Consider the following 17,240-nt stretch of genomic DNA (forward strand, 5'->3'; position numbering starts at 1 on the left):
AGTACTAAACAGATGGATGAACATTTACAAATAAAGCATATTCTTACATTTGGCATCTCATTCTCTGTTCCTCCAAATCTCTCCAACCTGTATAAATTAGATTCAGAGTCAGACTGAATACATGAAAACCTGTTAGGAATTAAGATCCTGTTCTTCTGTAAATGGTTATTGGAAACCTGAATACAGTAGTGAAAACTGCACTTAAATAGTCATCAAAGAGACCATCTCATGCACCTGTTTCCACATGGTGCTTTGGAAAAGAGGGAGATGCAGAGTATTTAACAGTCCTTTGTTAATCCCTTGTGCCTTTATATCACATCCCAACTCTTCACTTGCATTGAATGTTCATAATTGTAACAGTTTGAATTGTCAAGGGCTCAGCTACCATGAACTAAAAAAAACTGGAGATTTGATTCATTTAGCCCATTTTTTTTTACTTTTTCTATTATTGTGGTAACAATACGAATGTACTTAAATAACACTGAACTGTATACTCATTTAGCCCATCCTTGCTGTTGTATGATCCCAAAGTCCATAACCTCTACATCCTTTAAAATAAGAGAAACTGATTATGTTTGAGAGAAGAGACTATGGTCTCCACCACTGGAGAGCTGTACTTTCCTCTTATCAATAGTCTCTCCTTCATGATCTTCCTCCCATTGAGAGGGGAGAGACAGACAAGTACCCTCTGTGCTTGAACATTCCAATCAACCATGAAGACTAAAACCCTCTTGATATAACCACCAGCTCCTGATGTGACCTAAAGAGAAAAATCATCTGATTTTTCAACATCACTGAATGAGCCAGTTCTCTTATGAAAAGAGCAATGTATCCTTAGCATCTGTTGAAACATATCTTCAGTTTCTGGAAATTATTGTTGCAATGCCAGGAATCATATCCAAAAAATTTCTAAAAATACATAATATCTTCTTTGGAATATATATGTAAGACTAAAGGGGATAGGGAAACTCCATCTCCTAGGGAAATACCAGCCCCTCTAGAACTCTCTGAGCTGGTTCTTTTAGTAAATGGCCAATGAGATCACAAAGAAGTTAACTAGGAAACAGATTTTCCTACATGCTCAGTGCTCACCACCTAGGGGCGTAGTTCAGTGTTTGGTGTGCTCCCAAATCACCGGCAGAGCACGGAAGAGTGATTCTGATTCTGTTGTTCTCTGTCCAGCATCTGCATTTTAAACAAGCCCCTAGTCCATCAAGTTTTGTTGGTCTGTGCACAATGCCTAAGAAATGTCTCCATCCCTTTCCTGGAACCAGAGCAGAATCAATGCAAAAGGAATCTTTTCCTTCCCCGGGACCCCGTGAGTCCTGTGTGGAATCTGGAAATAGTAATGGCATCTATGTCAAAGTGTGGCTGTGAGGATTGGACTAGATAATGCATGTAAAGACTCAAAACTTTGCCTGGCCTCTCGAAGGCTCTTAACAAGTGTTATCTATTATTATTATGCAGACTTTTATACTTATTGATTCCTGAGGTACCAACAAGCCACTAACATCTTCCAACCCTACAATGCAAGAAGGTAAGAAAACTCTGACTTAAATTAAGATCTGTTTCTCCGTCCCTCATTTGCCTCATCAACTCCTGCTTTTTAAAGATTCTTTTCAAATAATGCCTCTTGTGAGGGGTCACCTCACCTTGCCCAGAGGTAGGCCCTCCCTTCTCTGAGGTTACCTGAGCACTCACACTTTCCTCCATCACAGCGTTTGTTATATGGCACTGGAACGCTTTGCTGACTTGTCTGTCTCCCCACTGGATTGTGATTGGCTCCAGAAAAGGGTCCATCATTCCTCTAAATAAATATTTCTGGGTATTGATCTGCAGCTCCCAACTGCACAGTACAGTGCCTGGAACACATAGATGTGCAGTACCTGTTCGAGGAAAAGTGAAGAAACAGACACAGATACTTAGACTAGAAATTGTAGATGTGATGATGGGTCTAACATATCAAAGGAAGGAAACAAGTTGAAAAGTCCACGTAGGGGAACCAAAGTCTCTATTCAGAACTTAAAGAAGGGAATAGACCCATGTAGGGTCTGGGCACATAGGTAGGGGAGCATAGTGGGTAAGGGTACTGGTTCTGGCGCCAGCCTATCTGAGCTTTGATCCAGGCTCCCTGCCTTACCAGCTGTGTGACTTTGGACAAGTTAGTCACAGATGAGCCTCATTTCCTCATTTGTAAGATAGAAATAATAAAAACACTGATACTCTCACAGGATTCATGTGAAGATTAAGCAAATTAAATCACAATAAGAACTATGTGCCTGGCACATAAAGTCCAGAAAGTGTTAAACTGTTATTGTTGTTACTAATGGTCAAAACTACAGGTTCTGGATCAGACAGACTCGGGTTTAAATCCATGTTGTAGGGGCACCTGGCTGGCTCAGTTGGTAGAGCATGTGACTCTTGATCTTGGGGTCATGAGTTTAAGATCTCTGTTAGGTATAGAGCTTACATTAAAAAATAATAATAATGGGGCGCCTGGGTGGCGCAGTCGGTTAAGCGTCCGACTTCAGCCAGGTCATGATCTCGCGGTCCGTGAGTTCGAGCCCCGCGTCAGGCTCTGGGCTGATGGCTCAGAGCCTGGAGCCTGTTTCCGATTCTGTGTCTCCCTCTCTCTCTGCCCCTCCCCCGTTCATGCTCTGTCTCTCTCTGTCCCAAAAATAAATAAACGTTGAAAAAAAAAATTAAAAAAATAATAATAATAAATTAATTAATCCATGTTCCAGCAACTACCAGTTGTGTGATCTTGAGCGATTTGGTTAAATTTTGTCAACTTCCATTTCCTCCTCTATAATATGGCAATAATACCTGTATCAGGAAAATAATATATTTGAAAGTGGCTAGCACCATGATGTCTGGCACTTTTAAGTTCTCCAGAAAGGATCATTATCATTAAGGCAGCAGGTACCACACAAAGTTCAAACTGGGGAAGGGACAGAGAATGCAATCCAAATACAACTAGGAGCAGTGTCATGGGGACAGGCCAAAGAAACGGTGTCATCAGTCTACTGAAAGAGGCTCGGTTGCCTTATATCTGGCTTAATGCATGTGGACAAGGATCTAGGTGACTGCCACACTCCCAAGTGATACAAGACTCTGGGGGTCTGACATCCTCCTCCACACCCCAGGTTGGGCATCCTTTGTACTCCCATAGCTTACTCTGATTCTTCTACTTTGTTCTTAAAGGTATCTATGTGGGTATCAGCATCATGTCTCACCTCCCTTGGCACCCCTACTGCCTGGCATATTTAAGGAATCCAATAATGTCCATTGAGTTAGTACTGGAAGCTAAAGAGCACTGGGAGAAGGCTGGTAGCTCTGAAAGGGTCTTGATTCCAACAGTCAGAGTCTATAAGCCTCGATTTAACTCTTACACTTATACTTGCTTGCATTATTTCTTTTACTTTAAAATTTTTGAAATTATCTTGCCCCAACTACAAAGTAAACCAGTTTAAACACAACCTCAGACTTTACACAAAATTTCTGAGGTCCACAAACCTAAGAGAAAAGTGAAACTGCCTCTGTCCCCTTCCCACTCCACCTCCTGCTCCCCCAACAAAAGTTTCTACAAAATCTCACTGATAGTACATCAAGCATTAAAAACGGCTATTTTTTAACATAGTTTTCTAATCCATTGTTTTACAGAATAGGGGAAGAAAGCAGTGTTTCCTAATCGTATATACATACACCACAAGAAAACTTAGTTCCTCTTAGTGAAGTCGATCTCTGTGTTTGCAAAAACTCAATTTGCAGCCTGGGAAAGTGATATTTATTTGAAGGAGCTTATTGCCGAAAGTGAATCATAAATCTGCTGGCTGTTGAGACTTCAAGGCAGGAAGAACAAAGGCAATTATTAGTCTGAATGTTCCACTGACGATATGAAATCTTTGTCTTTCAAAGCATTTGTTTAAGTAAGAAAAAGTTTGCCCAGCCTGGAGAACGTTCTATTGTGGGATATGAAACTTCTGAAGCCTCCAAAGCTTATTTATATATTTGCCAGGCTTCTCTCTGCCAACTTTCTCCTCTCCCAGAGTGTCCGTTAATGCTAAGAAAAGCTTCCAAAAAGCACACATTATAAGCAAAGAAAAATCTTAATGAATGTAATATATTTGGCAAATCTGTTTTATCTACCAAGGAGATTTCCTTCCTCTCTTCATCACACATTTCTTTTCTTTGTTTTTTTTTTTAAATGTTCTTCTTCTTGATTCATCCTTGGGAGTTTATTCTTCTCTCCTCTCAAAAATAAAAAGTAAAAATAGAAACCCAAGCAGTCTTTTGACTTTCATTCTCTTCCTGTCATTTTCCATTTCTTCCTACCTATTTAATTTCTTTTTCTTTTGGGAAACCAAGGAGAGCAAGGAGAACTTAAGAGCCCTGTGTTAATTTCCCTTCTCTCGCTCAACCAGAGAAGAATCCATTGCAAAACCCAGCTCCCAACTATGCACATGTGGGCAGTGTATGTTACCGACGGTCCTTGGCCAATGTGCCTGCCAAGTTCGCCTCCCCTGCCACCCAGCATACTCCTTCCCTCAGCTGGTGTCTGTTGAGGAATTGCTAGGCCATCTTAATATAGACGTGAACAGCCCCACATCAGCTGTCAGCTATAGAAAGAGAATCTTTCATCAGACGAAGCATTTCAAATACAAAAGATTTAGGAGTTACCTGGACAATTTCCTCCAAATGTTAGTGAGGTTAAGTGTGACTTCACTGTATTTGCATATCTTTGTACAGAATTTGATTCTATTGAAGCTGTGCTACCTGAAGCACACCTGTGACCTGAAATTCTCTTCACACCTTGGGCACGGTGTCTGGGCCAGCAGCATCGGCATCATCCAGGAGTTTTGTAGAAATGTAGCGTGTTGGGTCCTATCCCTCAATCTACTGAATCAGAAATTTCACTTTAACAAGATCGCCAGGTGGTTCACGTGCACATCAGGGTTTAAGAAGCTCAGTTAACACCAAGTGCCTACGAGGCCCCTGGGATTTGGGTTGGCGAAGTGATGGGGGCTGCACCTGCTAAGCCTGCTGCTTCTGTTGCACGCTCCCTCTGCCGGGTGGTCTGTATCCCTGGGGTGTCACCAGGCCCCCCCATCCATTCTGCATCCCTAACTGTCTTTGCCTCTCCATCTGTTGGCTACACTGGACTGCTGGGGCATTGGTCTCTACAAACGCAGGTGACACTGGTGCACGGGCTGGCCATGCTCTTCCCTCCCTGCCAGTCTGCCCTGTACCTGTGTGAGTTGTTGTCACGGAGACTGACGACTTGACATTTACAGTTCCTTTCCCAGAGAGGAGCACAGACATTTCACAAAAGCTGCATGTAATCCTCCTCAATCCCCTGCAGAAGGGGAGGGAGAATGCATTTTAAAATAATCCCATTTGATTCATCCCATCTATCTGGTATTCTCTTCCCTTTTGGAATGGATGGAAAACAAATAACTAAAGATGCACTGCCCCTGAGGGAAGTGTGTGTGTGCATGTGTGTGCGCATGTGTGCGTGTGCATGCCGTATTTTTTAATTTAGACAAGGCATCTAGGTTTAAGCAACTTCTGAGACAACTTCAGATTCTTCATAGAATTTCTTCCAAGTCTGTGATGATAGGCATTTGTCTGGCCATTTCATGGCCCACACTGTAAACCCAGGCTACGTCCCCAAAGCCATTAACCCCAAGCACACATATTCCCACAGGTGCATGGGCGGGAGACCACGTGTAGTGAATGGGTCCCTTGAGCCTTGGGCCAGCTTCACACTGAAGATACAAACGCAGACCACATCGCTCGTCTGGCAGCAGGGACTCTCCACGCCGAGGCTGTATAACCACTTCTCCAAACACATACCTGTGCATCTTAGTGCCTCTTTTTATCTGCATTTCTCATACTCCCAAGCAGCTTCCAACACAAGGCCATTAGTTTGGAATCCTGAGTTCCTCCTTTCTTTTCTTTCAGGCCGACAAGAACGTGGTGGGACAGCCCCTGGCTGGCACAGGCAGTGAACTTCTTCCAGACATCAAGGGTTCCGGTCAGTTTGTTGTGGTTTTGTTCCTCTGAATGACCTGACAGGGTCCTGAATAACCTCAGGCTCATCTGCTTGACACTCAACACCTGAGCCCAATGAGGAGCACAGTGTCTGGAAGCTTCCAGAGGGATCACATCTCCTGTCGGGTCATTGTTGGGCATCATGCCTCCTCCCTGCAGCACTTGTGAGAGATGTCAGAGTGTGTGTTTCCTGACAGGTGGCATCGGGCCCAGGATTTTAAAAATACCTGCAAGAACAAAAAAGAAATGCACTATCCTTCTACCTTAACGTGGCCACAGACAGTTTCTCATTAGCCTTCTAGAAGTGCCAAGTAAGAAAGATGGAAACGGGAAGCTAAGGAATAGGACTGGATCTCTCACAGGCCCCTGTCTGAGGTTGTTAAATGAAGCATCGGGCCCTCTGAAAGTCTCTGGGGTAGCCTCTGTAAGAACAGAGCCGCCCCTGCCCCGAATGCAGCACTGAGCTGTATACGACATTTGCAAACTCTAGGAATCTTAGTTTCTCTCAAGAAGCTCCCACCTATCACCAGATTGAAATAAGAGCTTTCTCTCCTAGCCACAGAATGCAAAGTGGACTCTCAAAAATGAAACATTTTATTCCATTTAGTTTAAATCCAGTTAATCCAGCAGAAAGAGAGAGCATAGGCATGTATTCCCAACAAGGAGGAAGGCCACTGTTGTACTGAGTTCCAGCAGGGAGGCGGAACTGAGACTCTGGCCCAGTATGTGACTTTTCTGTGAGTTTCAGAGGGTTGAAAAAAAATCCAATTTGAATATTTTAAGATCCTCAGGAGGATCTGGCTGGTAACAGGGAGTGACTTGCTACCCACAGATTAACTCAAATGGAAAATAAGGTCAGTCTAAATGACCCTCATGCATATTTCTGGAATAGTCCCAAAATGGAATGTCCTTCTCTCACTGCATTTTCTAACACTGTTCTTTAAATCTACTAAAGAACAAGATCTAAGAACATACCGCATTTTAGGCCTTAGTCCTAATTCTGCCCATATTTAGCTACCAGATTGGACAGCATGCAATCTTAGATTAATCACTGCAATTTCAGTTCCGTGCAACAAATATTTGCTGTCCCTACTGAGTGCCTGGGAGCTCTGTGGAGGATACCAGAGTGTAAAACCCAGTTTCCTACATGAAGGTGTATGCCATGTAAAGCCAGGCTGGCCTTCCTTACCCAGCAGTCAGCCTTAGTCTGGAGTCTCATTCAAAGAAATGCAGCCGGGAGCATCTGGTTGGCTCAGTCGGTAGAGCATGTGACTCTTGATCTCAGGGTTGTGAGTTTGAGCCCCATGTTGGGTGTAGAGAGTGCTTAAAAATAAAATCTTTAAAAAAGAAAAGAAAAGAAATACAGCCAGAACTAACCAAGAAGCAATTTTTATCTTTACTGAAATCTATTAAAATTGTCCAGAGATCACACTGGTAACACAACACACACACACCACAAAAGCTGACTGAAACCAGCTTTTCCTTCCAGTTTTATCCACAGAAGAATCATATGCATTCATATGCCTTGCACCTGCCTTCAAAGACCCTCTTTTCCCTCTCCAAGATCCCCAAACCTCTCAAACTCAACTCCCACAAAATGTCTTCTCTGTCTCCCCTCCCACTGTCTGTATCCACTACTTTTCTCTTGTCAGGAGTTCTTTGATATTTCCAGTGTAAACCTGGCTGGCTTCTCCCAACTCGTCTGGTCTCCCCATCATCCACAAGCAATAAGTGCTGGTCCAGGAGCCTGCCTGGCAAAACACAGTTGTCCTCAGGGAAGTAGCACCACAAGCTGAGGGCAGAAGGGATGCTATGAGTATTTAAATGATAGTTTTTCCCTATTAGGAGGGAACTATTTAATAAATATTAATTGGATACTTATTTTAGGGGCTGAACCACTGCCCAATATGAACTTTATTGATAAAAAAGACATGGTCCCTGCCCTCAAGGAGCTTACTCTCTACAGGGGAAGGCAATTCCCAGTAATTGAATAATTACTCGTGTGATGAATCCTGCAGCCACCAGCGTGGTAAGACCCTAATGCAGATGTCCCAAATGATGTAAATTAAAGAGGTCACATCCCATTCCATACCCATTGTTAAGTGCAGAGACCTCTTCAAAATGTCTGCAAAATTCCCAGGGAGAGGAAAATGGAAGAAGGAGATATATGTTCCTGCATCTGCTGATTTCTCTCCCATTTCCTGCCTCGGCTGAATCCCTGTTCTCTGCTCTATGCGTTGAGGTCAACCCTTTATCTCCCTGATTCCCCACTGAAGCAACAAGGGAACAATGCCTGTGGATGTGTAGCAAAACTTTTGCTAAGGTTTTCTAGGTCACCGTCAAAGAGTTATATCCCTGCATGACAGAGCGAATAACTTAAAACTATATACTGGTCATCTCATCCTAAAAGTCCTTTTGGCCACCATGGCACAGGGAGTTTGTGACCTCTCTATTTCAGTTAGCACTTAGACACTGACCATCTTGGTGTTTCTCATGTGTGTGTGTCGATTGTATGCAAATGTACATGCACGCGTGCACACACACACACACACAGTCTAATTCTAAATTCCTCTTACTGTATTATGCACAGAAATTCAGCTCTCTTCTCTCTTTATACCCAGACTCAGTCCCAGCCAAACCCTAGATAACAAAAACCTTCAGGTAGTCAGATAAGCAAAACAGCTAGCTATATGTTCAAAAGCAAAAAGAACCACAAATGTATATAGTCTTTCCTCTAATAGGATCTACCCTCTTTTGTTAAGTAACAAAAAAAAAATTTACACCAACATTGAATGATATAAAAGTTGTCCCTTTCTACATAATAAGATTAGACCAAATATTCTCTAAGACCCACTAGAATATAATCTCCAAAAGAGCAGAGACAGTGTCTCTTATTCTCTGCTATACCCAGGATCTACAATTCTATATCAACAAGTGTTTTTTAAATAATTTGTTAAAATCTCTTTTGGTGCTGACATTGTGTGATCCTTTAATATTTGCAATTCTTCATTTTTATTTTTCACTTCATACCTTTCTCACATATGGAGAAAGAATAGAAGAAAAGTTTTAGTCCAAAGAGTTAAAGCATTATATTTGTTTTATTACTGTATCAGGATTATTTCAGCTATGAGTAACTGAAAAACCAGCTAAAAAAGGCTTAAGTGATAAGGAAATTTATGATTTCACTGAATGCAGAGTTTAAAGATGATATTGCCCCAGGATTAATCAAGGCAGCATGGCAACATTATCAATATTCAGGTTCTTTTCATCTTTCTACTCTGCCATCCTCAGTGAGGTCCTTAAGAACATCTCATAGCTGCAAAATGGCTGCAGCTGCACCAAACATCATATTCACACACAAAGCCCTTCTCTGGGTCCTTTGTGAGGAACAAAGATAAACTTCCCAAAAGCCAGTCTGTAGACTTGCCTCATATTTCACTGGCCAAAATCACATTCCATGCTCAGTCCTAAGCCAATCAATGGCAAGGGAGATAAAAGAACAATAGATGCCTAAGACCAATCAGGATTCAGTTCTGGAGTTGGGACACCAGAGTCCTGGAAGATCCCAAAGTCCCTGAAGAGCATGGCCACTTTCTACCCGAACAAAATTAGGGTGGTAGCAAGAATAAAGGAAGGCATGTTGCTGGAGAGTCAACCAACAGTATATGTCATAATTACTATAATAAAAAAGCCATTGGGAATGTGGTGAGAATTATTTTGGGGGGGAGGGGTTCATCACTGATGAACCCAAAATTGTCAATATTGATACATTAATCTTTTTTTCCACAAACCTTTAATCAGATTTTATGTCCAAAGTAATGGGGAGTATGAGAGAAAAAATTGTTAATGTCTCCCTTACTTTCATTATATTATCCTGTTTTAACTGAAAACTTTCTGAGGAATGTATCCCCATCCCCTATGCCATAGCACTGAAACAAACAAAAATCATATGCAATGGATTGCACCAAACTCTAGGAGGCTGTTATTTATTTCAAACACCATATAACCCCCCTCTCAAAAATATTATCTTGTGAAGTTTCTCTCCTGGATTCCAAAATAGAACACATAAGAGCTGGTCATTAATTCTAGTGACCACAGCAAACAGTGACAGACAGTGAGGCTGTAAGTACAAAGTGTCAGGCCATGTAGTGGAGATGCAGAGAGAAAGACAACAAACCCTTCTCCATCTCCACTGTCCTTGATAAGTCAAAGACTCTCCTGGATGCAAGTGACAAAAATCTGACCTGAATCATCTTAAATACAAGACTTGCATCAATTTATCAAGACATTCTCTGTGATTCTCCATAAAAAGGAAACTTCTTCCTAATTCAAATGTTTGTATCATCTTCTTTTAGGATTTTTTCTGAAAGAGCAAAAAGTTTAAAAGCTTCCTACTTGCCAAATAGCACAGCATGATAAATATTATAGCACCCAAATTACCATCAGCAGAGTCCCAGTCGCTTGCATCTGCTTGTGTGTGGGGTTCTCTTTACAATCAATCAGGTGTATTGAAAAGGTCTTTGTGATGCAGACGGGAACAAAAGTCACCTGTGTTTTTCAGTTTACTCTAATTTGTACACAAGATATAATTTGCTACACCGCAGGTCTCTTGCTCAAAGAGATTCAAAACAACAAAAGCAAAAATAATCACTCCTATTCTGAGAGTGAGATAAGTGATAAAGAACCTAGCTGTGATCAGCTGGGAATTACATTAAATCTAAACCATACAAAGGAGCAAAGATTTTTAGTGGAGGAAAATGCCTAAAGGTTTATCCACTGTAACCCCTCATTTCATAGATGGTGAGGCCAGTGGCCTTGTAGTTAACATGGCCAATTGAATACATAAGTTGATTTTCATTCCCTTTTCATACCCAATTAGACTATTAGTAAAGGAACACAAAAGGTGTAAGCCCACTAGGAAAAGAGAACAGGAGAAGAGACATAGTTAGTACACAAGAAACCACAGTGGAATAGACGAGTGGTGGTAGGTTAGCAGACAGAGAAATCTGGAAATTAAGTGCCTCTAGAGGGAAATCCAATGGTGAGAAAACCTGCTTGTGCCTCTAAACTCCCAGAAAGGCATGGGAATTGGTGATACCAGTTATCTCAGAAGGCATGGGAATGAAGATCCAGAAAATTGATTAAAAGTCAGGATAAGGAGCTGGTGTATTTCCAAGGTCTCCTTCCCAACTCTTCTCATCCTCTGCTTTGTCACAATGTGGGAAGCTACCACTCTAGAAACACTGAACCAGAGGAGCTAGCTACATACTAGGGCAACGGAGGGAGGGATGAGGCACAACAGGGAATTACACTGGATTAATAACAATGACAACAATGACAATAAAAATGGGTAACTTACTGAATACTCATTGTTTCAAATACCTCAGGCACTTTATAGATATTAATCACTTAACCCTAACAACTATCCCATAAAGTAGATACTGTTAGTGCCCTCATTTGTAAAATGAGGGCACAGGTAAAAACAACTCAAAGTGACCGAGCAGAACTTTATATCTTTTTAAATTTATTGATTTTTTAAAAATTTACATCCAAGTTAGTTAGCATATAGTGCAATAACGATTTCAGGAGTAGAATCCAGTGACTCATCCCCTACATATAACACCCAGTGCTCATCCCAACAAGTGTCCTCCTTAAGGAGGACACTACCCATGCCTCTACCCATTTAGCCCATCTCCCCACCCAAAACCCCACCAGCACCCCTCTGTTTGTTCTTTGTATTTAAGAGTATCTTATGTTTTGTCCCCCTGTTTTTATATTATTTTTTCTTCCCTTCCCTCATGTTCATCTGTTTCGTATCTTAAAATCCTCATATGAGTGAAGTCATATGATGTTTGTCTTTCTCTGACTAATTTCGCTTAGCATAATACACTTTAGTTCCATCCACGTTGTTGCAAATGGCAAGATTTCATTCTTTTTGATTGCCAAGTAATACTCTTTCTCTCTCTCTCTCCCTCTCTCTCTCTCTCTCTCTATATATATATATATATATACCACATCTTCTTTATCCATTCATCTGTCGATGAACATTTGGTCTCTTTCCATACTTTGGCTATTGTCGTTAGTGCTAAGATAAACATTGGGGTGCATGTGCCCCTTCAAATCAGCATACCTCTGTCCTTTGGATAAATACCTAGTAGTGCCATTGCTGGATTGTAGGGTAGTTCTATTTTTAATTTTTTGAGGAATCTCCACACTGTTTTCCAGAGTTTGCATTCCCACCAGCAGTGACAGCAGAACTTTAAAATCAGTAAGTCTGACTTTAGCATCTGATTATTAACCACCATAAAGAGGATGGTCATACCCCAGTCATGGTTTCCAGAAAGCCATGATTCAGATGTACAGGTCCAATCATAAATTCAAGTGTTCATCATTATAGAGGTTGAAGAACCACAGAGAAAAGACCTACAAGTCCTGCCTGATCAAAGTGACCAGTCAGCCCAACCCACCAAGAGCCTAGAATTATGACTCAACTTTTTTAAACCTTACAACTTAATATGAACCGACAACCAAGGACACCATACATTTGAGGAAAGTCTGTAATGTGAAAAAGAGGAACCAAAACAAATTGAAGAGAGGCAGTTCAGAGAAAACAGAAACAATGTGCAGAAGAAAATTTTTAAAAAACTAGAATATTCTCAAAGAAATAAGAAAAACAATAACATCCCAGAAAGAAATGAAGAATGATATTTAAAAAAAAAAGAAATAGAGGTGCCTGGATGGCTCAGTTGGTTAAGCATCCAAATCTTGATTTGGGCTCATGGTTTGTGAGTTTGAGCCCCATATCAAGCTCCATACTGACAGCATGAAGCCTGCTTGGGATTCCCTCTCTCCCTCTCTTTCTGCCCCATCTCTCTCTTTATCTCTCAAAATAAATAAGTAAACTTAAAAAATAATAATAATAAAGGAAATATACATGTAAACAAGAAAAAATCTTTTAATTTAAAAAATGACACCAGAAATTTTTAAATTTAAATAGAAAAATTGGAAGTCAAAGTTGAAGAAATTAGAGAATAAATAGATACATAAACAAATAAAGGGAAAATAAGACAAGAAATCTGCATAATCAATCTAGTATTCTAATATTTTATCAGTAAGAGTTCCATAAAGAATCCTTCCCCTACCCACCCCCCCCCCACACAGAGAAAAGGGAGGAGAGAATTATCAAAGAAATAATACAAGAAAATATCCCAGAACTGAAAAAAATTTTGAAAAGGGCCTATTGACTATCCAGCATAATAAACAATAAGAAACAACTCCAAGGTACATCATTTTAAATTTCAGAATATCTGGGATGAAGAAAAGATCAAAAGAACCTTCACAGAGCAAAAAAATAACATGTATAAAGAATTAAGAATCAGAACAACATTAGGTTTCTTAAGAGGAATTCTAGAAGTTAACAGACAGGAAAGAAATATCATCATAACTCATAATTATGAGGGAAAAGGATTTCCAAACTAGCTTTTGCTATTTCTCCAACCTCTCTTGCTCTGCCTTGGCCAACCCAATCAAACTTGCAACCAGCTTCAAATCTGGAAGAAATTAAGTAAATCTCCAGGAGCACCTGGATTGGCCTGTACTGGACTTGGCAGGTGTGGCAACACAGGCCAATCCTGGAACCCACCTCTGCTGCTGTTGCCATTCCAAAGAATCAACTCTGGGCACCTTTTCTGTGGGGATGTACATCATCTCTTGCAGACCCAGACCATTCCACCTTTATGATAGATTTCCAAAATCTGACCTTTTGGAGCTAGTAAATTAATTTTTCTATTTTTAATTGCTACCCTAACCAACTACCACAAATATTGTGATTTTTAACAACACAAATGTATTATCTCACAGTTCTGTAGGTCAGAAGTCCAAGTAGATTAGACTGCTTTCTCAGCTGTGGGTCTCAAAAGGCTGAAGTCGAGTGTAGGCCAACCCGAACACTTTATCTGGAGACTCTGGAAGAGAATCTGCTTCTGGATGCATTCACTTGGTTGGTATAATTCAGTCCCTTGTGGATGTGGGGCTGAGGTCCCCACTTCCTTGCAGACTGTCAACCAGAAACCTTTCCCAGCCCCTATAGATCTCCCTTTGTTCTTTGCACAAAGCCCCTTCATCTCAGGGTCAGCAACAGTACAAGTCCTTCTCGCCCTTGGACTCTCACTGATTTCTCCTTCTGCTGCTTCTCTTCTACCTCCAGCCAAAGAAACTTCTCTGCTTTCAAGGATCCATAGGATTAGATTGGGGTCATGCAGATAATCCAGGATGATCCCCCTACCTTAAGGTATGTAACCTTAACACACCTGCAAAATCCCTTCCACCACGTTACATAATGTGCTCACAGGTTTCATGATTAGGATGTGGACATTCTCAGGGGAACCATTCTGCCTATCACAGTTTCTAAAGAAAATGAACTAAGTTTACTATGGCAATAGATAAATCTATTTGGTCCCTGGCTCGTCACATTGGAATAGGAGCATTTGTACTTTCACATGTATATGGTAAGACCAGCAATTACTAATACAACAAAATCTGAGTGCCTACTATGTGAAAACACTGGTAAGCATTGGGAACTCACATGATGAAAACACAGAGTTCACTCTCAAGATTCTCACAATCCAAGAGAAGAGACAGAAAAGTAATCATAAACATATGTGGAAAATACAGTGTAAGATAAACTACAGGGTTTTTGAAAGCACAGTAGTGGGGCACCACCCCAGCCTTGGGATGGGGAAAGGTTTCTTTTTCTTTTTTTTTTTTTTTAATGTTTATCTATTTTTGAGAGAGAGAACAAGAGAGAGAGAGAGAGAGAGTGCCAGCACATGAGTCAGGGAAAGGCAGGGAGAGGAGGGGACAGAGGATCCAAAGTGGGCTCTGTGCTGACAGCAGGGGCTCAAATGCAGGGCTTAAACTCACGAACCCGTGAGATCATGACCTGCACCAAAGTCGGACAATTAACTGACTGAGCCACCCAGGTGCCCCCAGGGGAAGGTTTCTTGAAGGAAGTAACACTGAAATGAATTTTCAATTTTCAATGATAAGCAGGAGTAAGCCAGGAGGGCTATGGGGATTAGAAAGTTAGAAAGAGGGAAAAAGCAGAAAAATATAAACGTTCACATACATATACATGCAAGTATTTTAGAACTCAAAATGAACATCTGGAAAGCAAGGACTCTTCTCTTACAAACACTGTAGGATGTTCTGGACAGAGTTCCTAGAGAATAGTATGAATATTAAAGAAAACTACGTCTCCTCTAACAATTTAATAACACATTATATTAATACAGCATCCCAATATTTTCTGAATACTTGCATACATGTCATTTTATATTTCATCAGCCCTGTGAGGTGAGACAAGCACGTATTGTTATTCCCATTTCATGGATATGAAATATGGAGTTCAGAGGAATTAGGGACTTGATCAGAGGTGACCTGTCTCCTGACAGGACTCCAATCAGAAACCAGACCATCCAGACCCAGTTAGAAAATCCAGTATTTATTTTTCACTGCGCTGGGCCACATTCTATTTGACAAGTTCTGTTCAATTTGTTAGCTCTTTGCTTCATTTTTTAAATGCATGTGATATAATTATGGATTTATGAGATACCTGAAAAAACACCAATTGATTCTTACTTTTTGCCTTTGAGCTTATCACACAAAAAGGAAGCAAAATTATACCCTTACTTAGACATTATTGCTTTGTTGATTTTTATGTGTCCCCAAAATGAATAATTTTTGTTGTTCTACTACAGTTATTAAAAGAAATAGAAGATCTGATCCACAGAAACACTGTGATTGTCGCAGGGAAGCATATCCTAGAGGGCATGCAGGCTATTGATATTCTCTCCTCAAGCCGGAAACTCTCTGGAGATCCATGAGAAACACAGAATCACAACAAAGACTGGAAAACAAATGGATGGAATCAGAGACGGTTGCAGACACGTAAATAGCTTTTCACGCTGTTGCCATTTCAGTTTGAATTCTACTTTAGTTTTGCAAATTGATGGGGGGAAAATCTAGTTTTTATTTCAGTGTGTTTAACTTTTCAGTTAAAGACCACAGAGTAGGTTTCTACACTCGAAATGGTTCCTTTTGGTTGCTTTATTAAAAATCACAAAGCTCCTTTCCCCCCAAAAAAGAGGCCCATTCGTTATATTGCAATGTTAAGAGCAAAATCAAAGGAGAATGTGTGACTTTCTTTGCACAGAAGTTTTAATATTTTCATAAGGATCCTCTCTTCGGCTCCTCAAGCATTTGCCTTTCATTTTGTTTTATTGAATTAGGCTGCAAAGCACTCGAGCATGAAACTCTTTGTCATCTCTAACCAGGCTTCCATTGATTCCACGTATCCATATGCCTCGTCTTGGTATATTAATCTATACATCTATTGCACTGAAAGAGAGAATTCTCTAATTTATTATGTAAAAGGATAAGCCAACTCCAGAGCCATTTGCATGCAGGTATGCTTAAAAGTAGATTTGTTTCCTCAGACTTAGAGCTGGTTTCTTTAGTGGCATTAAACCAAGGGAAAAATGAAAATTACATTGTGATTTTTACGGTGGATTATACTACAACTATGACAAAAGCGGGCCAATATCTCGGCTTTTATTTCTTTAAATATAAGCAAATTTGAATACAAAGAATTCTAGATCAGTATAAGCAAAACTCTGCACATACACCCCCTCAGAAATGCAAATCACACAATTAATTCACCACCTGCTTCTCATTTGGGTCGGATTGCCCACAGCCCAAGCAAAGGATTTGCTAGGGTGGTGAAGATCTTTATGTGAGTGGCCAAAAAATTTTTCCTCCTAAATATTACTCTTCCAAATATTACTGAAAGAAATATATAAAATAGGCAATAACGTAATCAAGAATTTCAGAGTCAGAAGACCTTAGCTATTGTTTACAACATATCGTCAGCTTAACCTTTCTTCAGTGTTCTTGCATCCCAAGCAACATAATTAATATGTCCTGAAGGCCCTCTTCTTGGTTACAGAAAGTTTTTAGGTATGCTTTTAAGCTTCTCTTTTACTTTATTCTGATTCAGAGTTATCTTCTCTACTAACAGTAAGTACCTGGTTTGTCCATCACACAAATATTTATTGAGTGCCACCTCTGCACTAGGCACTGTTCTATGTGCTGGGGGTATAGCGATGAGCAAGTCAGATGAGAACCCT

The 17,240-nt window shown here is 40.5% G+C and overlaps 1 long non-coding RNA gene across 1 annotated transcript; it reads left to right on the forward strand.

Moving 5' to 3' along the window:
* Positions 1-969: 969 nt before the first annotated feature.
* LOC113602878 (uncharacterized) lies at positions 970-16,581 on the forward strand. The gene is made up of 4 exons (XR_003424408.2): positions 970-1,537; positions 5,965-6,037; positions 14,261-14,344; positions 15,813-16,581. It is a non-coding gene; the product is annotated as an uncharacterized LOC113602878 (long non-coding RNA).
* The last annotated feature ends 659 nt before the right edge of the window (positions 16,582-17,240 follow it).

Source organism: Acinonyx jubatus, chromosome B4, assembly GCF_027475565.1.
Source record: "Acinonyx jubatus isolate Ajub_Pintada_27869175 chromosome B4, VMU_Ajub_asm_v1.0, whole genome shotgun sequence".
NCBI lineage: Eukaryota > Metazoa > Chordata > Mammalia > Carnivora > Felidae > Acinonyx > Acinonyx jubatus.